The following is a 25,666-nucleotide window of genomic DNA, read 5'->3' as shown; positions in this document are numbered from 1 at the left end:
TAATATTTTTAGATTTTACTTGCAGCGCCTTGCCATGCGACGGCATTTAAGTGAATGGCACAGGAATCTTGTAAGTCAAAATTGATTTAACATAATTGAGAGTCTTTTCACTCCATCCGATTCTGCAAGCCAAGATTTTAATAAAAATGAAACTCAGTGTAGAAATTAAGGTTCTCGTGCCATATTTTGATTTCAAATGAATACTAATGCGGAAATGGAAATAATTTTGAAAAAGTAAGATTAATTATATTATTATATTGTTGATGATAGATCAAAAAAATATTCAATATAAGTGGCGACTTTTGTGCAAAATTCGAGCACGTTATTATTGTTGAAGAGTGGAAATAGGTATGTTAAATTAAAGACCAAAAAAGTTTCAGCCTTAAATAAAAAATATGAGCAAGAATGAACATTTTTGGAACGGGTAATTTTCTCTGGCAGCTGTAATTATAAAATGGTAATTTGAATCAAACCTGTGACAGCAGGAGCTGCTGCGAAGACTTGTTCTCACGTAGGAAAAACAAGTTTGGAATTTCTCAAGAGCAATGGTAAGAAGCCATATATTCATGAGGAAAGAATCGAAAAAATTCAAATTTTATGTACAAGGATTATACAATACTCCTCAAATTTACGAACAATCCAGTACTATAGGTGAGAAGTACCTCAGTGCTTTTCTTCAGAGTACAGAGTAATGAATGTAAACGCATTATCACAAATTGTGTCATGCCAGCAATCAACGCTTAAAATTCATGCGACAATTACAAAGCGGAAAAAAATTTGTTATTAATCATTACAATAGTACTTACAAGCATATTGTACATCTGATCCAGCGTACTCAAACGTTTTACTGAGATAAATGTGCGAACTTTTTCGCTTCATGCTCATTCAATCCAGAAAACAATCAAATCAAGTTTTGTTTTCGTGCATAATAAATACTTACCTAGCAGGTGAGAAGAAATGTGAATTTGATCTAGTACAATCAGGGAATGGAATTAGCAGGCGTTGGTTGAGAAGTAGGACTAATTTATTGCTCTAGTACAGGTTGAGACAGATTGAGAAGAAAAGCTATTTTAATGCTCTAGTACAATCAAGGTTTAGAACTAGAAGGCGTGGGTTGAGTCTATAAGCAAGTTTATTATTCATGTACATTTTAGGTTGAGATTTAGCAGAGTTGGGGTGAGAAGAAAGGCGAGTTTAATATTCTCGTATATTGAGGTATATATTTATAAAGCGAGGTGCACATTATGGGTGAGGTTTCACAGCAATGAAAGGGAAATTATGTTTTATTTGACAATAATAATATAGCCAATAGATTAAAAATTTAATTTATTGTTTACATTCAATTTAGTTAGTCGCAAGCTGTGAGCTTGATAATTTAAGAATTTAAGAAACTTTCTGCTGCTCTCTAGTTTTAAATCCTGAATTTGTTTATAAGGAAACCTGTGGTATACAAATAGGTATTTTATTTGTCGTCCAGTGCCCGCTAAAATTGTGTGTTCAGTTATTGTTTTACTGGAATTCTAAACATTGAAAATTCTGTACAAATTTTTCTGTAATGGAAAGTTATCTTTTGAATATTAAGGAAGACAAAATACAGTAGCATTCAGCACATTTTCCTGATCACACATATTCCCAAATGTGGCCTCCAGCTGCACCACCGCAAGGGTCGCAATAATAGACTTTTTGATGGCATCATATACGCTTCATGGCTGTCTCACGAGCTCGTCCATCTTTTGGATAAAGTCGTAAATTGAAGAGTGTTGGCCCGCGGCAAAGAACAAACCACATAAATTCTCCTCTGTTTCCTGATACCGCAATGTAGGCATTTGTCGCGATCGCACCTCCATTTCTCAGGTCGTTTTAATGCAGTGCCTTGTGTCCATGTGAAAAGCGAGGTCTGCTTTATTGATGTCGTTGGTCGTGCGTCTAGTGAACTAAAGAACATTTCCCGCCTCGGTTTCTTCATTAAATGAACAGATACAAAGTACAGAATATCGAAGCACTAAAGATACGTGGGGACCTGTTGAGATCACGCCATGGTACTGAAGGACTAAGAAAACTAATATATTCAAATTGTGTTGTATAAATTTTGGTGTGCAATGTATGATGGCAATCTACTTTCGCTGCACAATTAATGTCGAAATAGATTACTCCTCAATTTTATTTAAGCGATGTGACTCAAAAACTAAGAAAGTTCCCAAATATAAATGTTAGAACTGAATAACGAAGAAAAGGTGTATAAAAATCGAAAAGTTCCAACCCTGGAAATTCTGAACAACTTTTTACGACTCTACAGCATATTTTTAGGAGGCAAGTAGTGAAAATTTCGGAAACTTGTACTAAGCATAGTGAACCAAGTAGGTAATAAGAAAAACATGTATTTTATTATTAGTGATCAGATTTGTAATTTGAACCAAAGCTACTGCGCGATTATTGTAAAGTAATTCATTGGTACCTGGAGTTAATGTATATACTACACTACAATTGTTTGATTTAGTTTTATCGGTGTAGAAAGTTCGAAGGAAATAATTTAGAAATATGTTCCTATTTGTTTGGATGCGGTGACAAATTGAAAGCATTCTTTGCATGGTGAATTTTGAGAAACTCACGAGTACATTTTTAAGATATTGAACATTTTTACTTTAGTGAGCATCAATCATGTGTAGTGTAATGTGTGTAAATAGATGTGTAAACATAAGGGTGCATTCATGTTCAGTGCCTTAATTTCCTTATTGTTTGCTTATTGCCATAACGAATTTTTAATGAGGCTGCCGTGGAGCGCGGTAGGTCAGTTTAGATGCTTTTATTTGGAAACTAATCGAGAAGCTTTGTTGTATAAAGGTTATGGTTGTGTTAACCATAATTATATTGAGCGAAACGAAGCGAAAATGATAGGTTATTTCTCTTACGTATTAAAAAAGTTAGAAGTTCGTACAGTTGGATTAAAATGTCTCATCATACAAATCAGGATTTACAATATCATTAATCGATTGAAACGATGTTTATCGTCGCAAATCCGTTGAGTCGTGTGTGCTCAAATTATATAAATATTTCATTATATAAATATTCAAGAGTATTGTCTCACTTACGCTAGTTCGAACGACTGTTAAGCTAAATAAAAGCGAGTATCTATAACAAAACTTCTAGGCGTGTTTCTACTAATAATTTGAAACCTATAGCTTAAAAATGCTACGTGATATATGTTTATCCATCCGCAAACGGCTTTTCGATTGACTGAGACGCAATGTTACTACGCTGAACTGAAATCCTGAGAAATGAAATTTTTTTTCTACGATCTCGTGTACCATTGCCAAGTACTAAATTGTTGCCCTTGTTTTTCCCCTCGTGGCTAAATGTCGTCGAGTGTCCTCGAAGCTCCCATAAATCTTCCATCAAGGAACGAACAAAATTAAAGTCCAGCTTCCATCCAGTGACGAATTTCGTAACCCACTCAAGAGTTTGTCTCTTTCGTGAGAGTTTCTGACAAGTTTGTGATTCCATTTTTTTGTTAATGAACTTACTGCTGAAAGTTTGCTGCTCTGTTTCATCACTGTAGATTAGGGAGATGAGAGAATACTTGTAGCTGTGAAGCTCAGTCCTCGTCAGCCGTGATACTAATGAACGTTAAATTTATATTTATGGTTAATTTACTATATTTTTGTTATATGTTGAAATAATTGGATAGAGTAATTTATTCCATTTTTCCTGATAGAATCTCTACGATATGTCATTTCCGCTATTCAATGTATCATTTTTTCAATTCTATCGTAGGCTCAGAGATCGAATTTATAGTTTTTGATATACCAATAAAGTATGCTTGCGCTGCCTTGAGACGAATCTTGAAGATTACTAACACAGTAACACTTGATATGGACATGCAAAGTTAGTTTATTTCTGTTACACACATGATGAACTAATATCGCATTAAAGACTCGCATTATCTATGAAATGATTTCCTGGAAGGTCATGTACTGTTAAAATGTACTTTTCTCCTCGGTTTTCAGACGATGTCATCGTGAAGTTGTGCAGTCTAATCACAGCAAAAATATTTTCCAAAATTAATTGCCAAATTTTTTCAATTTCAACCCCGATTTTTCCACTTTCTCTAAGCCGTGATGAACAAATATTCTCATTATTGCTGAAAAATAATGACTTACGCTACGAATTTCAAAAAATGTTTCTCGCTGTACATCATTTTATTTGCTGCATCACGTACTCGTCCATTTGAGGTTGACGCCGAGTCCAAGAAGTTCTGTTCATTGCGACTGTGTTCCTCAACGAGAACACACCACGGCGCCGGAGACCTGAAACCTTCGCCAGGGTAGACATGAAGTTGACCTTTTTCACAATCTGGAAGTTGTGACCCGTTCGTTGTGAGGGGAGTGAAGCGTGATTATCTATTATTGTGCGTAGTGAAGAGGTAGTGAAAATTTAGAATTTTTTTCATGGTCCATTTAGGTTAAAATTTGTAGAAATAAAAATACGGAAGGGTTTTGTGTCAGCACCTGTACAGTATATGAAGTGTCTGCACCGCTGTACCTGTAGAGTGTCACCAGCGCTCTAAAGTGTCTAGCTGTACCGCTGTACGTACGCTGCTGCAGGTCTTGTAATGTGTCTGCACCACTGTACCTATTGTAATGTATGAAGTTGACGCGCGTGAAGGCTGGAAAGAACACGGCAGCTCGGAACAGGCTTTATTGGAACCAACAAAATGAACATGAAACAAGAACGAAGGCTTACGGAGCACGACTTCTAAAACGTGCTTCTTCTTAGTGGCTAGTTATTATGAATACAGGAAACTCTTATGAATACAGGAAACTGGGGTACGCCAGAACTGCTTTAGAGACATGATCCTACGGCCGAGCAAAGACAGGAAAACGGCGCAAGATTGACTCTGCCATGAGGGCTGATTGGCCGACTGATCTGTCCCGCATTTATGTGAGCTGTACAGAGGTGGAGGCGTTTCGAGATATGTAGGTTGGAAAAAGACTGATGCAGAGGAGTGGACTTCATGATTTAAAACCAAAGTTCAAGTAATACGATTTGATATTATGGGTCCATTTCAAAAACTAGTCGGTATTTTCTGATTAAATCAATTAAAAAACTTGTATTCCTTCATGTAAGAGACAATTTTTTTAACCGTCTACAGAAACTGTGACGCTTAAGTAATTCAGAGAAAACAGGAGTATTCCACGCAGAGTGTCCCAATTTTGAATATCAGCCCCAACTGATCATCACCAATTCTGATGGAGTTTTAATCATGAGTGAGTATGGGCCCTCAGATGAGTGGTGGTGAATTTGTCCCCGATCGCGCGACTGAAAATCTTGAACTTCCTGTCGCTGTAGTTGGAGTACGTCTCTGTGATAGACAGTGGTTAGAAAATTAAGGTGTCTCTGGAAATTATAGAGGTGTTTCTGAAAAAATTGAGTGAATAATTTATTGGTAATAATTTTCCTGTTGAATAAGGTCGAGCTTGCTCGAAAATCAAAAATTCTGAAAAATTCATTATTTCAGTGCTCTGTAAATAACAGGAAAATTTATTAACTTCCTTGACGTTTGTAAAGTAGATAAATAAGTCCATAGATAATTTTTACTTTTCAATGAAATTTGTCTGAACTCGCTTATAGAATCATCGAAGCCATTTAACACAGAGCTTTTTTTTAATTAATTTATTGAAACCCCTTTTGTTAGAACTGTAATCATTAGACAGAGGAAATGCTGTATTATAACAGACTCGTATGTTAAATCTAGCAATCAAAATAAGCGGGGAAGGTATTTTTCATCTCGTCAGATGAGATAATGGCGGAAGAGTTAGAGATTTCCGATTTTTTTCTAGTTCCTGTAGTATTTTTCGCTACTGGGCGGCAGGAAAAAAACAGTCTTGTACTGTTTAAAGTGTTTTTGACAACGATTCGGCGAGCAATAATGTTCTTGTATTGCTTCAGGTGTTTTCGGTGAGGTTGTTCATGTTCTCTTGAATTATTTATATTAACATAGTTCTTGTATCTCCTGGATTGTCTTCGGTGATGAGAGGGCGATCAATATAGCAGTTGTACTGAATAAATTGTTTCACAGTAGGTTGTGGTGGGAAATATTATTGCTGCAGAACTTAAGTTGAGTGATATGAAGAGGCGGTAGATGGAATTACTGTTCAAGTATCGCTCGAGGGTTTTAAGTGAGGGAGCGAAGTGCAATATAGTTTGTGAGCCGCACGAATCATTTTCGGCAGGGCGCAAGTTCGGAGTATCGATTTACGTCCTCGAGCTTCTAGATGCTTACGGTTAACATTTGTTTACCAACTGGAATTGTTGGTAGAGTAAAGCCGTTATCAAGAGAGGCCGAAGACAGACGCTTCGCTTCAACAATAGCGCTCGATGACCAAAAAAGTGCCCCGAGAATGAAATGAGCCATCGAAGATAAGCTGGTCTCGCCCTCGGGAACGGGAATTTGAACTTTGAATCCCTGCCTTATTCTCAAAAATGATTGGAGCTCGAACTTTTTTAATGTATACCAATGAGCCTATGAATGATGCCTTGGATTTCAGAATGGGTCTTGAAAATTTGCCAAAATCCTTGTGGATCCTGAAAAGATCTTGTTTGTTGGAGAAGGATTTATTTGAGTCTATATAGGGGTTCTAAACGCGAAACATGAAAAAATGTCCCCAACAAAAAGAAGAGTTTAATTCAAAATGATTCTGCAACGAAAATGTTTTGTAACGCAACGTATGCTTGCGAAATATTTCACATCTCGTGAATATGTTACAAGACGTTTGGAGTGGGAAGGCCAGAAGTTAAAAAAGATTTCTTCCGTTCCAAAGAGTTTCCTGAAGGCGAAGGAGAGGGACACTTTAGAAGCCGTTTCTCGACCTCAAAACAAGAATTGTGTTTTAAACGCTGTATTGAATTTAAAAATTGGTGTTGAAATGCTGGTGAGTTGGTTCTATTCTCAATGGAATTGCTGCCGCAGAAGCTTTAAGCTGCATACTAAGGAACAGCACAGAGATGACTGAATTCCACATTTTGGCTCGAGGATTTGAACTAAAAGTTTTCAAGTAGCTATTTAAATTGCCTTAAAATGCGATTCAAGCGCTTTCCATTGAATAAAATATTATAGCAATTGAGGAAAACTGACGACAATTGAAATAGCATTGATTTTTAATTACGTTTTTCTTCATAATTTTTCATGAAGTGAACCAACAGCAGCGTTAATCTCAACAATTAATATGGGTGAAAAATTACATTTCCTTTTAGCAAGTAAAACACAAAACTTGACATTAGTAATTCTATCAGCAAAACCTGGACACTATGATGCTTCCTCATCTCATTTGAAATTATTGTATAAAATAATAGATGATCTTTACGGAAAAAACTTATTTTTTATTGTTTAAGGGACGTTCGAAGTACGAAGGAAGATGCATTTTGAATGCCCGGGATCGCGATGTTATCAAATATCATTCTCGGTAAGAGAGTAAGAGAGACGACCACCACATTTGAAAATCATCGAAGTATCTGCGAAAATTGTCAGACGGTAGTGATGTGTCCATTAATACAGCGACCGCTATTTTCAGTTAGGTAGAAAACTCGAGAAAAACAAGGCTTTGCAGTGGAAGCACGTAGCCGTGCCACATTGATCACAGCATCTAAGAGAAAAGAGTTCGAGCGAAGCAGCTATTCTTGGCAGACGTGAGGCCAGACATTTTCAACGCCGGCATGAAGGTCAACTGGGTCGGAAATAAAACATTTGGCCCTTAGAAATTTCGTTCATTTTTCGGAAAATTTTCTTTCAGCAAATTGTTTTTCCATTGAAATTGCGAAGATGGTTTTGGTCCTTGAAAATTCTGTTCATTTTTTGCGAATTTTTTCGGCATATTGGTTTTTCATTGAAATCGCGAAGATGATGAACAGTAATGCAAGTTAAATGAAAACAATGTTCAAGGATTATGTGTCTCTGATACAACTAACAATCCAAATAAATGCTTGAAAGCTGGATGAATAGTGAGAGTTTTCGCTTACGTTGGCAATTGCTCTCTGTGAGGGATTGAGCTATTCCAATCTGCAGCGATTCGCAGACAATCCGTTAAAATCGAATGAAAGGCGCATGTTAATCTCGATGATATATAACTTGTTATGGTGGATATGTTCTTTTTTAAATTCTCTCGACCGTTCCAAAAATATTTTTGCACAACAGCCAGAAGATTGTTCGATTTGCTCAATGACGCAACACTTTATACGAACCTTTTATTATAGTTTCAAACACAACATCAAAATCCCCGACCATTCAAAGACAGTGAGAAATAAAACTGATGCTGGGCAAAATTTCCCTAACAAAAAGTATTCAGTTAACGGACAATAATTGACCTTGCTGTATTAACTATTCATTGAAACATAAAGTTGACTTAAAAAAATAACTGACCTGGATTTTATTGAAAACATGAGACGAAACTTATTTCAATGAGCTTGCTGAAAAATTACGCAACTAACAACCGAATTTTGTCACCGTTAGAGACAATAATACGGATTTCTATCTCAATTCACTCTATATCATGAATCAGTCTCATATTGTCTAGCTTTAAGCTATATTTCTATTTTAAATAGTAATATATTCACATATTTCATATATATTTAAAATAGTTATAATTCCATTTACTATTTGATTTAAATATAGTTATATATAATATTGTTCATTTTACGAATAAGCCTGATATGTATATTGTTGACAGGCTTGATTTTAAGCTCAGTGAATCTTTCAAATGCGATCTTATTTAATACACGATGAATATAATAGACCGTTGCATCGATGGTAGACACACGAACATTTGGGTACGGGAACTGGTGTGAGAGAAAATTTGATATTTTATCTTCTCTACTGAAGAATTACTTCATAAGAAGAATACAGACGCAGGTATGTATCAGATGGGAGACTTGACATTGAGATCAATGCGCTTCTTCCCATCCCAATATTGAGCACTACAGCATACCAACCTCCCTCGTCCATCTATCAAGAACTGGTATTCCTTGGACGGCAAAGGCCTTCGAGATGCCGCTCACTCAAATTCCTTCATCGATATCAGGTTCTAGCAACTCGTTACTCACGAAATGATGCATGCTTGTGACCCTGAACCTTGGCCGCTTCACAATTACTCAGAATGTATCCATTTCAAATGTGGCCGCGTACGGAAGTGTTCCAGAATATCACTCGACTTACTTATAATCACTTGGTTGTAGATCATTAAAGTTTTAAAGTATTTTTGTAATTGAAGTTTTAACTATCAAATCGCTGCAGCGCTTCACAATTACTCAGAATGTATTCAATTCTAATGTGGCCTCGAATGTAAGTGTTCCAAAATATCACTCGACTTACTTATAATCACTTGGCTGTAGATTATTAAAGTTTTAAAGTACCGGTATTGTTTTCATTTAAGTTTTAACTATCATATCGGCATCGCTGCAACGCTGCACAACTACTCATGCAGGATGTATCAATATCTAATATGGCCTCGTACGTAAGTGTACCAGAATATCACTCGACGTACTTTTAATCATTTGGCTGTAGATCATTGAAGTTTTAAAGTATTGTTTTAATTGATGTATTAACAATCATAGCGCTGCAAGCTGAAAATATAGTTAGTGTTGGCTAATGTTTTTTGATGCATCCTGTGGTTCATAGGCCTGTTCGTCAATTGTCGAAGAAATGAACGGCTCCTAAATGACAGTGAAGAAAATACTTCGTTTCCTTGCGCAAGTTCCCTTCAATATTGTTTCGAAGCTTGACTAAGAAAATTAATTGTACGAAGGAAATATCATTGCAAGAAATGCCTTTAGACTATCTAAAACCAGGAATCTTATCTGATAATACTTGAACTAAAATTCTGAAATTTAAAAAGTATTATATAAACATATCAAATCTTATAACGATGGACACGACCACGTACCTTGGTTATACATGAGAGTAAATGAATGAGAATAAATAAGCGATTTACTCTGATATATATGACCAATCGACATTCCATTTAAGAGCATTCACACTGGACTGAAAAACTAATTCTCGCATCAAAGCACTAAATCCTCATTGTAACTGGTTCTCTATTCACGCGAATAGGAAAATAATCTGTTATATTTCTCTGTCATTTATATATAATAATCTATTATATATCCATCATCTTACATGACACGGAAACTATGTCTACATGCAATACTGGAAATTGATCAGAGCACATTGCCCATTATGCGGACGAGACTATGTTAATTGGCCATTCCGTGCCCTCGCAATACGGTATGCGGTTTTCCACTCGTAAGCAATAGACGGAACAGGAAAGGCCAGACCATAAAAAAGTCAGTGACTTTTTATGGCCTTAAAGGTGATGCGGCGTGGTGATGCCCGAATATCTCGTCGCTCTACATCATCAAAATGGAGTCGCATCGCTGGTGAGAAAATTCATGAATAATTTCACTTTGGATGTTAATGTAAAAGTTTCCGTATCATCTAAATAAAAGATAATCTTTATGAACATGAAGCCATCTCGTCTCAACCAAATTTCCATCCACTCAATGTATATTTTTGAAAAAAAAAAACAGGAAATACACTGCGTGGAAAGCTTATATGCGCGTTACCTTGCTGAGAAATTTTACATAGGAAAATTGCAGTCCAATTTAGTCAATAGTCTTGTACTTTTATATAATATCCTGTATATACTTTTTTTCGAAATACCTCGACTATGTCATCAAGATTCTTATTAAAATGAATATCGCGCATATCTTGCATGCATTTGCCGGTTGCGTGCGCTTCATGTCCTCCATGATGGACGACCGAGATCCAACACGTCAGCCCTCGGCGTCATCCCGCAAAATACTATTCCTCGATAGACGCACGAAATGCATGCAATCCCCAGACTTCGCTGACAGAAAACTTCACTTTTTTGTCGCATTCAAGGGCCTTCAGGGTTCTCGTCGCCTATAAAAATACCCTGAAACTCGAACGCGACCCTTGAGCTGAAGATGGAAATCGATTATGCGAGACGCCTGTGGAGATCCCTTCGTGGTTTTCAGCCATACAAACGAGACATCCGATATTTTATGTGGTAAAACACTGCGAAAATGAAGGAGGATTTAGTGAACTTGGTTATTTCTTGATATTTAACTTCTTCAGATAATGAATGAAGCATCACACGCATATAACTGGTTTCGAGTTTTTCCTGAAAAATTTAAGAAGGTTCATTCAAAGATTCATTAATTCTCCTTTTAGCGTCAATCCGAGGACTATATTCGATATTCATTACCGTCATTAATTGTATTTCTTAAATGTTTATCGTTGAATTAAAAGATTTGGCGCATGAAATCACGATATCCATGAAAATAATTATTATTGAAAATCAGAAAATAAATATGTAAGTCGAGTACTTATTTCTTCATTCTTTTGACTGGAAACTGAAACACGATTTCAAAAAACATTCAAAGTGAATTAAGGATGGCTAATTAGGTACCATATTGTTAATAATTATAATAATAATAATCTTAATACCACATTCAATTGAGTTTACATTGCAAAGTAAAGCAAATAAATGCAGCCTTTTTAGCGCATTTTCTCATTTATGGAAAAAATGCACTATATTGTGCTCGCCATGTCCGTCTGTCTGTCTGTCCGTCCGTCCGTCCGTGACCTCAAGTTTTCGTCAACGAGAAAATGCGCTCTCTGTCACTCACTGCAGTGAGTACTGAGTTATATTTTTTTAATTACATCCATTTTTCTTTTGCTAGATATAGATTATCGAATTTTTTGCTGAACTACAGCAAGCCTGCCTACCGAACTAAATTTAGAATTGCATTGGCTTGAGAGAAATACATCATTTGATCAGCATGACGGGCGTTAAAGAAATAGTCATTTGATCAGCATGACTGCATGGCGTTAAAGAAATAGTCATTTGATCAGCATGACTGGCGTTTAGGAAAAAAGTCATTTGATCAGCATGACTGGCGTTAAAGAAATATTTATTAGATCAGCATGACTGGCGTTAAAGAAATATTCATTTGATCAGCATGACTGGCGTTAAAGAAATATTCATTTGATCAGCATGACTGGCGTTAAAGAAATATTCATTTTATCAGCATGACTGGCGTTGAGGAAAAAATTCATTTGGTCAACATGACTGACGTTGAGGGAAATATATCATTCGGTCAGCACGGTGGCCGTTGACTGGCTTATCAGCATTTCCAATAACTGCCTCGTATCGGTCCAAATTTTTCATCCTTTGAAGCATCCCACTTGGCTGCAGCCTCGGAAAGGACCAGGAATATGAATAAAGCGGTCATTCGGAATGTATATTGCAAGCCATCGAGCGACATTTGTGTAAAATTAAACTAAAATAGTATCCAACTAGTCGTCTGACATAGTATCAACGTTGAATTAAACGTTGTTTGGTTGAATCGACGTCATTTGCCTGGTGGGAAAGCAAATAACTTGCACAGAACATAAATTTACTGTTCATGTATCGTTGATTCTCTCTGTAAGTGAGCAACTTGTATCGTGGCCATGAGAATAAGACTTAATTTAAAAACATTTTAAGAGTATTTCCGCAGTATAGCAGACTTATTTCTTCAGAACATTTCCAACAAACCATCGAACTTACTATTGCCCGTTTAAAATCTTGATTACTCAAACCTAAATTGCGTTGTATAAGTACGAATCAAAAGCGAGTTCGGATGCATACATAAACGCTGACGTGAGGTTATGTTTTCTGGCTTTGAAACGATTCTATCATCATCAGATAATATCGTTCAATAATATGGAATAATATAAAGCCGAACTGAGGTCGAATGCCAAGAAAAGGCAGATAATCACGTACTCATCATCAGATTAACCAAAATTTTTATATAATTATTACTAAAGACACTCATTTAGCCCGAAATTTTAATGTTCAATCGTTCATATGACTGGTATTCGGCGTCAGTTCTCCTGAGAGTCCAGCCACAAAATAAGGAGTTTCACTCACGCAAATTGAGTGAGATCTCGCAGCTCAAACAGTGTGGTTATTATTAGCGTGGAGGCGATATAGGAGGCCTTGTGTAAACGATGGGGCCGGTGATTGATGTGCATCCTAGAGCCTCATACGTCTCTGCCACACGAACATCGTTCCGGATTTCTTCTGGGTAATTTTCAGCCGAAAAATTGCTAAATTCCTGTTCATTCCTGGAGTATTTTTCAGCATAATTGGCACTCGGGTTCACTGTTCATGTTCGTGAATGAAGTGATATGAATATTTAAAATTTCAAAACTGTAATCTTATTTCTCATACACGTAGGCTAAGCAGGAAGCAGGAGCAATCGAGCTATCAAATAAAATCGAGAAATCGAGGGGGGAGAAATTTCTCGAGGGAATTTCTCGAGAAATCGAGAAAGACTTAGGGGCACAAGATTCAGTATTACATTTGTATAACACATTGGATGAAAACGGCCAAAAGTTAAATGGCATTGAAGTGAAACTTGCTGATATAGCCAACAAATTCCCAGGCGGCCTTCATGAATCCACACCTCGAGTTTAGTGCCCAATAAATATTCTGTAAGATACTGTGAGCCATTAATTGCGTTGAACTAACACGCAAACTACAGAGCACCTACACAACCACCATCATTCAAGTGTAAGAGTCGTAACGCCATTCTTTAGAACAGCTTCCCGTACACTTAAAGCATGCTGGAGCAAGCAAATGTTAAATTAAGTGTGTAAAGTGATATCGACGTGGAAATAAAAATTTCGATCTCCAAGTGTCAGTGCTTTTCAAATGCTACGTTCCAGGAATCTCTTACTTATCATTATCAAGGCTGGAGACGACGTTGTTGTGCCGCTCGGTGAAGTTTCCTCTGATTTGCAGGGTTGCAGGAAGGAAAAGTCGGGTCAACATATTGAAAATAAGCAAATGCGGCAAAGATTCACACGCGTGAACAAAATCCTAATTCAAACTCACATATTACCGAGAAACTGAAGCTCTAAGTGCAATCTAGTAGCCTGTTGAACCTGAATGTAAATGTGAGAACCAGCCTTACTGGGATAACTACGTAGTACTAGGATAAAGTACGATGATAGAATGTAAAAAATGTTTTCTGGCCCTGAAGACATTGACTCGGCATTAAAATCGGTCGTACTAACCTAAACACGTAGAATAAATCTCGATACCAGTCATTCAAATCACCAGTTTGGACCTTAAGTCAAATATAGTCGTACCAGTCGAATATAGTCGTCTGGACCTAAATAGTACAATTATGATATAAATAGGTTCAATGTGTCACTTATGAAAACCAGTTTTCTGAAGACAATATACAGAGCAAAATTAATGTGAAAACGAGTTGTCTCAATTTCGTAGCCCGTTAAAGTTTTGAATTCGTCGCAGATTTGAGTGCTGCACTAACGAAAAAAAATCACATAAAAAGCTATCACTTTTGTTAGTAATTTAGACTTAAATTCCGACTCCTCTTGCAACATATAACCGAGTACATCCACTGCATTGTCCGTTTATGGCTGCTGTAACTTGTCAAAGAAGTAACAGCATTCGAAGAGTGGCCGAGCAACTTAAACGCAAACTTTCTTCTTTAAACTTGAGCAAGTAAGATATCAAGTTCGGGGCAAATGCAAGTCACGAGGGCGACAACAAAAAGCAGCAACATTCACGATAAATCAGATGAAGTTTCTTCTGCCAACGCATCCCAGTCAGTGAATTGTACAAGTTATGCCTCTTGCGAAAAGGGCTGTGTCGTATATAAATTTTTTTAAATGGAGGTCCATGGAAACGAGTACATATTTTTTCCTCGTTAAAATCATGAACAAGTTTTTAGGACGTCTGTCTAAGTGATAGTTATTCACATGATACAGACCTGAAAAAATTCAAGACTTGCAAACATTCTGCAGCGTGTTTACCAGAACATTAATTGCCATTCAGGGACAATCCATTTTTTAAACAGTTTTTCAAAATAAATCGTTCTGAAATAGAATTTTTATACTTTATATATACTTTATTTACTTTATATTTATATATAACCATGACTATATGCACTCAATACGGAGAACTTGTTGAAGAGCTCGCTTGTCCCAGGCTGTCGAAGTTAGCTAGTGAAGTTACAGTCTGTAGCCACACAATTGACAGCCTGTGATCGAGGCACCATTACGACTGTCCCACCGGCTGCTTCCCATAAAAGCATCGTCTCTTCAGCCAGCTACTTGTGAATTCAACTCTTGTGCAATAAGTTGCATTGGAATAAAACATTTTCGAAGTTGAATTTACTGGTGATCTCGAATTTATTCCTAGTATTAAGAAAAAAATTCAACCGTTGTCGCAAACGAAAAGCGTTTGCATGAGCTTAATCGTTTTATGCAAACGATTAATACAAAAAAATGTATTTGATCTAAATCAAACTCTAATTTTTATAAAGACAGGGGGTCACCGAGTCCACGTTATTTTCTTTTCAATGTAAACGTCCACCATCAATTACTTCTTTATTCTAAAATTCTCGCGAAGTGAGCTGTACCAGCATCTAAAGCAGCAGCCCGGATGCTGATTCAGGCGATCCATAGGCAATCTTGCCTTATTAATCTAGCTATGAGGCGACCGCGGCACTTATGTCGTGCTTTTGCAGATGAATGGCCTCGTTGTTTAGGACTAAACTGCTTACTGGACACAACGCTGAGGCCGTGTCGGCATACAGTGTGTGACAGCTTGCCGATATGGGGAACACGCAGGCACCTACAGCGTGCCTATAAATGCTTTGGTGAGTGGCACCTGCCAATGAAGGCTATTGCAATTCCGCGCATTTTGGGACATATCTCCATCAAAAATATCGTGCAAAGAAAGTAAAAAATTACAACCATGATTATTTATTATCGACGCGATTGTAGAATTTCCAATCTAAGAGCGCTCATGCATGTGTGAGTTAAATGATAAATGACCACTGACACACCATAAACTTCTAGGTTTCTAAAGGTACAGCACAAAATATGCGCAAAACCTATTATACGATGGAAAAAACCAAGCGAATATTGACGGTGGCTAACACTATCCTGCGCTGCAAACATTATTCTGACATGGTGCATGTCTTAGAATTTGAAACAAGCCGAGCCACACAACTTTGCATGCTTTCGCATCTAAGAGCAAAAAAAAGGCACTCCAATTCCACATTTCCAGAAATCCTGCGATGCTCGAACTTCAGCTGCAATTCAAATCGACGTACGAGCGCATTTGCATTATCAGCAATCAGTAATAACTTGAATGTTGCGCTTGGTTTATTTGGACTGAGATGCAACTGACTTCTAAAGGTCTTGTATGCAATCAAAGCAGAGGTTGTCGCTAGATTAAGAACCCTTGTTTTGGCACGGGAATATCCAATTTGAATTATAGGTGGGAAAAAATAAATGAGTGGTGACCTCTTAACGCTTCGATAATAATTTTGAATTTTAAATTTTATTTAATAAGACGTTTATGAGTGACCTAAACAATTAGTATTACTTTTTCCCAAGAGGATTTGATAGGGTGAATTTTTCGCTCGATTAAGCACTTGAAAACATTCAGTCCCAAGAACTTCTAAATCCAGTGCCCTTTTCAATATAATAATTAAGCTTCTCCCTTGAGCAACATGTAGATGGATTTCAAAATAAATCCTTCAAGAATCACTTGATAAAATTTTAGTTACTTTACATAGGTTCAAATTTCTGAACCACATATTTCTAATTTGTAATTCAGCTCCCGGATCTGATATTTTCATGTGCAGTTTACAGCACCCATGTTGATTGTATGCGGTGTTTAAACTGGCTACGAACTTATCTGTACTTCATTCGTGGAGCTATTAGAGCGAGATGTATTTATCATGAAATTAAAACAATGTAAATACGAAATTTTATACAAAAAGATTCACACAGCCTTTTATTTCAAACCGCTTTTCAATGGCTCGTTTGGATACAATTTGGTCGTTCAGAAGTTCGAATGTACGTGTACTTAAATATGTACTTAAAAAATATTCAAGAGTTGCCTCCCCCTCCCAAGCAGAAATTTCGGGAGACTCCGTCTTTGCTAAAGAAGCCGTTTGTAGGGAAACAAAAGTTTGCGGAAGTCACAAGTTCCTCGTTGGATAAGAGTACTTTTTCGTGGTGGCTTCTTTGCTGCAGATTTCCACTTATCCGAATTTTTTTCACTGCGTACATCGATTACCTGAGTTAACTGACTCGTTGCGTCTAGGAAATTGCCCTTTTGATCGCCAATCGAAAAGCTTCTTTTTATAATGCGTGAGTGCGAAAGCTCTTGATGAAATTCCTTGAAATGGATCTAATAGCTGTATTGAAATTTTTATTATTGAAGCAGTGACTTTACTGTAATTCATCGCTATTATTTTCGCCATCTATGGCTCGATGCATTGATCATAATTCTTGAAGTAAACAGTGGCTCATCTACACAATTGCTGAAATCAAGGAAGTTTGTTTAGTATATGCTATGAAATGAACCAAACGGCCTTTGGTGAATATTGACGATGGGATGATCTCGTCAATTCGAAACTTTTTGACCCAAGGGTGATAAAAAATTACTTGTAAGTGCACCTCTTGCTGCTTTATCATTCTCAGAAGTTTAGATGGAAGATAATTGTTTCTTGCAAATGTTAAAAGATTATCAGATTTCACATTCTAAGATTAAACTGTTATGGTAGAAGACAAATCATCATTGTTGCAAAAAGTCATAATTAGTTCAAGATGCGTAAAAAAGTTCCAGAAAATTTGGCAAAGTAACATGCATTTCTATAATGTTTCAAATTGATTAACAGTGCAAACTGTCATAATATATGCCAGTAATTCATCCGAAATCGAAATAAAATATAAAATAAAAGATATATATACATCCCTCAAACCCGTTTTTCTGCAACAAGGTGTAACTATCCTCTTTTGTATTTCTTATTGGAGACACAGAAACCTGTAACATACTATTTGCCACGTATTAAGAGCCATATAACATGGCAATAGAACTGACTGCTTGCATCAAGGCTAACGATAATAATATTCAACTCAAGTATTGATTGTTTACTTCCTGTGCTTGCGTGTGTGCTGAAAATCCAATGTGTACTAATTGATAACATTCCTTGCCTGCGCGGGGGCTATAAATCTAGCAAGTATTAATTGATTACTTTCTTTGCCTGCGTGGGTGATGAAGATTAAACAAGTGTTATTTAATTACTACCCATAGCACAAGACCTCCAACAAGATGTATTTACGCTAGATGAACAGTAAATCGCAACTTCAGTTAGTTAACATGTCCAATATCATTCATAATGTCCGATATTTCATCAAATAATGCTGGGGTGAATTTGTAAGCTGGTTATTTTTATTTATTGTATATAAACCGGTAAATGTTAAAAACAGTAAAATAAAGTTTCTTGAACGAATTTTAAAATAATATCTTAATCCTGAAGAAATAATGCATTCAGAACTAAATTAAATGTTTTCAAGCTGAAAGAGACGATGCGAGGATGGTCATTAATTAAGAAATAGAGAGAAAGTCAAGCATGGAAGCAAATAGCCGAAACGATAGAGCAAATATACTCACGAATCCCTGTAGGAAGCCAGAATGGGGAAGAGGAACAAAGCACTCAGTTTGTGCATAATTAAACTTAATAGTAGGAGGGAAGAATGAATATTGAATAAGTAAATATATTAAAATTAAATTTTGAATAAACTGAAGTGTCGTATCTGTGGACTGTCGACAGAAGAAGTTTTTTTACGTCGAGCAACATCAACCCTTCAACGTTTCCTATTTCTTTTATGCATTGTCGTAAGTGAATTTTTAAAGCATTAGTTTTTTTAAGAGAATACTGTTCAATCCCATTTTTATCTCAAAGCAGTTGGAATGTTTTTTCTTTGGATTTTATTTTGCATAGTTTCGTCGGATTTAACGCTTCGATAAATGCTCGACTAAGCAATGAAGTAATCCAATAATTGCTCACAAAATATGTAAAAAGTGCATAGTGAATTATTATCTATATTATAATAGATCATATTCATATTTTTCATACCCCATTTATAGAATAGCTGTGATCGATTACAAATATAATTTATGGGCTCTTCGTTTATTATGAAATCATAACATATCGATATAAATTATTTCGAAGTCATACCATATCTAATTTTATTCATCTTACAGTGATATAATGGTGTCACTAATCTTTATTATTTTTTTCCAACTTACTAATTTGACAACTAGATTCAATTGATTGATTAATGATTCTAACTCATGTGGAAATGATTCTGAAAAAAATGCCTTTCAATGATGAACTTTCCAGCATCATGAAATTTTTGAATATAAACAAATATTGGAAAATCTCATTTGTTGTTGACAAAAAAATTCGCACTACCAATCGGCTTGTCTACATGCACAGAAGACACTTCAATTCTTACATATACGGAATATACGTACAGATCATATTTGTGTTGCAACTTTAGCATAGCTTCAGCCGAAAGAATCGTGTCGAGCATTTGGAACTTTTTTCCATACACAAGACGACCATATCATTCCCTGGGCAGGACACAAGGCAGGTATATCCAATCTTGACGCCGTATGAAAACAAAACGTCGAAAACGTAAGTGAGAACAATAAATATCACCCCAAAGGCACTCAAATCCTTATTTTCAGGTAATTTTTCATTTTACATTTCGCATGTATTGTTCAAAGTTCATAGTAAACCATTATCACATTCATCGTCGCCACATTCATGGTCTTTTTTTTGGAGACCACGGAATCATAACTGAAGGCACAAATTCTTTAATTACATTTGCTCGTCTTTCAATTCAATTTTCTTGTGTATGTCAATGTTGTTGCAATAATAGTACATGTGTGTTTGTATTACTGTCAGAACAGCGCTGGTTGTTAACCTCCGTTGTGAAAAAAATGCGAGTAACAAATTTGCTACACTTTATATCCTGCCTTTAATCAATTTTAACAAATAAGAAATTGAATGTTATCAATATCAGAATAAACAAGTCAGACGAATTTTGGTTATTAGTTGTAATTCAATGTTTTTATCATATTTATTGGTTCCCTTTCAATGCACAAGAATTTATTGATTGCAATTAATAATATAGTCTCACAAAAACATAAAGTTAAACCTAGAGGAGTAGAAAATCTTTCATGATAATGGATAATGTAAGTTCTGAATATTTTTGGTTCCATAACCGTCGTTGAGTAACTGATAAATGGTGTCCTATTATTCAGAGCAATTATTTGTTGCAATTTTAAATGGCAATGATGTACATATATATAACTAACGTTTAACGTCCAGAACTTCAGATCGCTCATAGGCGAGCTTAGAGTTTTGGGCAGCAGAATAGCAGAATAAAGCTTCTCGTTTTAAACTTTAACTTTTTTATCGAACGTGTTTTATTATCCTTGATAAAGTTTTAAAAATTCTCTAGATGATTTCAGTCATACTTTAAAAATTCAACTGGAAATAAATAAGCATGCAAGCGAACAATAAATTCATGAATGAGTGCTAATCGGAAATTAAAGACAATGCAATATCGTCAATTCGGACGGATGACAAGGAAGCAACAAAGGGATTTTTCGTGGTTTAAATACATGCATTTGTATTTCATATATCATCGTTGTTCATAAAAAATACTTTAATTATAAAACGATTAGTTGAATTTAGTTAAAAAACTGCAATCTACTCAGAGAAGACTTCATTTATCACAGCATTGCCGCACGATTTTTTCTAGATACATCAGAACTTTTAAGCATTTAATTATTAGAAATATTAGAACAGATTTTTTCCAATAGAACTTTTGTGCTAAGGGCTTCATGTTCATAAGCTTTCGCGTACCATGATTACGCAATGTTAGATTATCCCTCAATGGACCTCTTCGCTTGTTATTTTCGCGAGCTCACAAAATTCACTCACTGTCTTGTACCGCCCAACACAATGAATTCATGGCACGAATTGAAGAGCAAACTTTTTCCACTGCCAAAGCAGTCATTGCACGATCCTGTATAATTCAAGTTCACTTCTAGAACATAGACACTATATCGGTACACGAGTTTCGACCACAAAACTCTCTGTTAAACTCCTAAACTGAGTTTCTTTTGCTTCAAACGACCTAATATCTGCGCTAAGTACCGTCATAATTTTCCGTCATTTGCTGCAATAACACCGCGCGATGTAGCGATAGCGAGAGACGCGCCTTGGACTCTGCCCGAGTCTCTGCAGCTCTGCTGCGTGTGGCGCCTGGAGCCTCACTGCCAAGGATGGAAGGGCCACAACACTGGCGCCTTTTGTGCCACGCCGGCAGAGTGCGTGCGCAAGGGCCTGCACTCAAAATGATGCCTTGCAGGCTGCCGGAGAGCACGCTGTCGCGAGTATTTATTGTGTACTGAGGAACTGCAGAGTGCGCATCAATTGAGGCATGGATGTTCGGTTAAACAGGACGAATGTACATGTACATTTTGTATGATGTTGTCAGCGAATAATGATTTTATAGTGGAGAAATATTGAGTAATATTTGTGCTTACCTCGAATCAAATCGTTTAGATTCATAGAGAAGAATTGCGATAATCCATAAGATGACTTTTATGCTCTGAATTGGCAGAATGTAGAGAAGGATTTTGAAACGTATTAGAAGTTGAACTGGTTTTTATTGAAGGAAATGTAAATATTTTGTTATCATCTTCCCTTTTTTCTTGCCGACTACTGCCTTGAATATAAATTAGTCACAAATTAACCTTATTGAAAACTTCTCACCACATTGAGCATAGTCATAATGATTTCCTACTCAAGAGTTTTTCTATTGGCATCTTCTGAATTTAATCGCTGCATTGACCCGAAGTATCCCGAAAATTGAAAAGATGGGATACCATTAGCTAAATTACAAATGTTAGAGTAGAATCCCCTACCCAATCGGGTAAAAAACTACAAATTTTTCACATCAAGAGCGCTAGAAATTGTTAAATTTTGAATTTGCATGAACAATCCAGGGGCGATTTATTACTTGTACGGTGCTGCGCATGGTTACAAAGATATGTCTTCTTTGCTTTAAAATTTGACTTTAAAACATCATATTCATGGTAATGACATTTGAATGTTGCTTCTGCTAAGTCCGGATCGGAAATTACGTGTACTTGACGTCTTAATGTAGTGTGAATCTTCCACCATACGCAGCCGCATGTATTGTTTCCCATATTGCGAGACAAGTTTAGCCACGCAATGTCTAATCCTGAATTCGATTGCCGCTGTCGTCCGTGGATATTGAGTCGGTACGCTAAAGCTGATCTAAATGACTTGTTGTTGTTGCGACTGTGAGATCCTCAGTTCCATCTAGGCTGCTCGAAATAGACCAGATGTTCGACTGCGAGGGATGTTTGTAATCATGTTTTTCATCTCCCCAGGAAACTTTATTATTGTGGGTGACTAACAGGAAAAGTTAGTCATGCTTTGCCTTTCCTGAACTTTTTTGTCGATTTCAACGAGCTGCGTGCTAACTTACATGACCTTAAAAAGTCCTCATTGTGATTTACGTTAGAATATTATTCGTTCATGTCTTTTAGTTGTGACTCAACAGTAAACCATATTTTGAAGTATTCTCAGACACAAGTCGTCAAGGCTTTTCCGTACATTTACCTCTAACTAAACGCTGAACATACAAAAAAACAAAAACTAGTTATGAACATTCAATAGAACATTAAAGGTGGACACTGGACATATACAACGGCAAACAATTGTCTACGGTGTATACACCGAACATTTGAGTATCTCTATTCATCCGGATTCCAGAACAGATCCTGTAGTTCCACAGCCAGATAATTTTTGTTTTCGATCCTTTGACTCAGGTGTAATCAGCTGTAAATAATACTGTTGTAACGATAATTGCGTCTCAATTAAGAAAAATGCCACAAACGTACCACCTCAAGGTACAGATATCCATTTGCTTCAAGCTCCCGTTTTTAGTGGAAGAAAATACAGTGAGGAGTGCGGATTGCAGGAAGGAGACGGATATCAATAGAGTGCAGGCACATTGGGGTGAATTTCTTCGTGCGCTCTCTCAATAATGACACCGAAATAATTTAGCACATTTAGCAGGTGTCTTTGCCACACATAATGGGTGCTCATGGACATGTAGGAACGATACCTCCTGATCTTGCGTAGCTTGGAGTACCATGTCAGAGTGGCCCTTAGCTTGCCCCACTCCTGCTCGCTTCGGCTCCTTTGGATCTTTGGAGTCTTAAGCTTAGCAGGAGCTTCCTGGTCTTCTGAAGACTCCAACCCAGGGACCAAGAGAAAATTGTGCCCGAGGCCTTTTATTGAGGCTATCTTATCTGAAAACGGCACTGGTTTTTGTTCCGGTTCTTTCTCTTCGACATTTCTCTTGGCCGCAACTTTTTCTTCTCCGTGAGCTTGGTTTGATGGAATTCTAGCACAGAGAATCCGCGGCTGTAATTCTTGTAAAAAAGTTACGTGTAATCCATTCCCTTTACGTGGAGTTATAAAAATAAGAAATTAGATTGAAACAATGCTGTAAACTTAGCGGTCTAAAGCAATCTTTTTTGTTTTATTGTACCCAATGCATTTTTTATTAGATCTTGCAAAAAAATAAATTACGACTGAATTATGAATTGAAAATTTAATTTTACAATGTTTTGGAGTAAAATTTCATTGCTTCTGAAGCTGGAAACACGTATTAACCGATCGAGGAAAGGATTTATTTAAAATTCAGCTGTTATGGCGAATGTGCTATGATTACAAAATAATAATTACGGTTATCGATTATGAAAAGAGAGTCATCTAAATGAGAGTTTTATTTTTGATTATTGAAAACAACAAATTAGGTTGAATCTACCGCGCACAACATCTAAGGAAACACTCAAGCAATCATGCACCAAGAAGGTATAAATTAATTGAACGGGTTATTATTTTAAGTTGAGCTTGAAATCGCACTTTAGACCTTATTCGTAACTATGAATAATTTTGCAAATATCTCATCACAAAAATTTTTAAGTTACCTATCAGTACTGCAGCATTTACATTTTAATGATATATCTAATCATAGAGTATAACTGATATAGTCATAATAGTGCAGTATGTGTCAAGTTTTGGAGCTAAAATATTTTTTTAGAAATATCAAAACATGCCCAAAATACGGCATGGGTGGAAGAGAAACAGTAAAATCGTATAAAATTTTGAACATGAGCTGAAAAATTGAGGGTTTTCCAAATAAGGGGTTATGTGTGTTTTGTCTTTTGAGTCGAAGGATTTGGTAATGAATCGCTTCAAAGAGGCCGATTAAGTTGTTCATTTCTTTTCATGGCTTGAAAGTGTGCCGATTCAACTTCGGAAAATAGTGAGTCAATTTATTGGTTTGTTTACAACAAGTTTAATTACCTTTGAAACATAACCTGAACATCAAAAGCCGCTAAAACTTTTTGCAGTCTATCCTGAAAAACAAGCTTTTCTATTTTCTTCTTTATCGTCCGTTTTCTATGAAACTTACCTCTGCGGCGAGGTGACATCCAGCCCAGAGACGCTCTCTTCTCTCACTGTGCTCTTTCTTCGGCCCCTCCGATCACCATTTTTATCATCATCTCCAGCATTCCCTCCTCTCCCTGTTCCTCCTTCCTTATCATCATCCCCACTCTTCCCTTCCATATCGCCAGGCAAAGTAGTTGGTATGGTTAGTGACGGGCGCCTAGAAGAAGAATCTGTTAAAGATAACTGCGATTCCTGGGTTCGGAAAGTGGCAGCGGCCACAATAGCTGTGGGCAACGGTGGCGGCGACTCGCCCGCCTGTGCAGCGAGCGCCAGGGCAGCATGTGCTTGTTCCAGAGCCTCTCCGGTGATCAAACTCACGCGCCTCGAGGTGGACCGAGCGCGCAGGTTTTGGTTGGAGCAAACCGACGGGGTGTCGGAGGGTCGTCGCGACATGCATGGTGTCGGGAGCAAGGGTTCATCCTTGGAGGTGGGTTTGTTACTGCCAGCGCCCAGTACGTCGTAGTCCAACTCATCCACCACCTGAGGTATGAAGCAAATTTATAGTATATATAATATACACGGGTTATTAGTTAATATGGTAAAAGGCAAGAAAAAATCGGTGAATGATAAAATGCATGAGTCTATCATAAAAACTTCATGCCAAATTTTAGAAGGCAAATAGGCCAGCAGATCTGAATTATTGACAATGAATTTCGAAACAAATTTTGTAGCTTGCCTAATGTTGAAATGTGCACCACATTCAAATGATAACTTATTTCTTGATTAAGTACTTTGAAAATTTCTCACACTTGGGCTGAACAGAAAAGAAATGCAAAAGGTATATTTGAAGTAGAGTAAAATCGCAACGATGACAGCGTATGCAATACAGATATTACACTAAGGTTAACGACAGTAATTTCTTTCACTGAGAAATCATTATTAACAATTCCATGTCTATTTTGCATCATAACTTGAATTTTCCCTCTAGCTGAAAGTTTTCTTCCAATTGAAGAATCGTCCTGATGAGTTACGAGAAATGAGTTACGAGAACGTACAAATATGTGCGGCGGCATAAATTAATAGAGATTCCCTTGATGCTTCTCAATTACATAATTTTGACACAAGGATAACACGGTGCGAGGTTATGAGCTGTCTGGTTACTGCTCAAGCAGCGATCGCATAAGGGAAGAAGTGGCTC

At 36.7% G+C, this 25,666-nt stretch overlaps 1 protein-coding gene across 1 annotated transcript in view; it reads right to left on the bottom strand.

Annotated features, from left to right (window-relative positions):
* Nucleotides 1–24,581, bottom strand: part of LOC108680747 — a 63,328-nt gene extending 38,747 nt beyond the window's left edge. The window contains exons 1-2 of the mRNA XM_047882981.1: nt 24,491–24,581; nt 18,564–18,569 (exon numbers count right to left, since the gene is read on the bottom strand). The gene's annotated coding sequence lies outside the window, so the exon portion shown is untranslated. The remainder of the gene's footprint in view (nt 1–18,563; nt 18,570–24,490) is intronic.
* Between the last annotated feature and the right edge of the window lie 1,085 nt (nt 24,582–25,666).

The sequence above is a fragment of the Hyalella azteca genome, unplaced genomic scaffold (assembly GCF_000764305.2).
Source record: "Hyalella azteca isolate HAZT.00-mixed unplaced genomic scaffold, Hazt_2.0.2 contig11733, whole genome shotgun sequence".
NCBI lineage: Eukaryota > Metazoa > Arthropoda > Malacostraca > Amphipoda > Hyalellidae > Hyalella > Hyalella azteca.
This window is presented reverse-complemented; position numbering and strand designations above follow the sequence as displayed.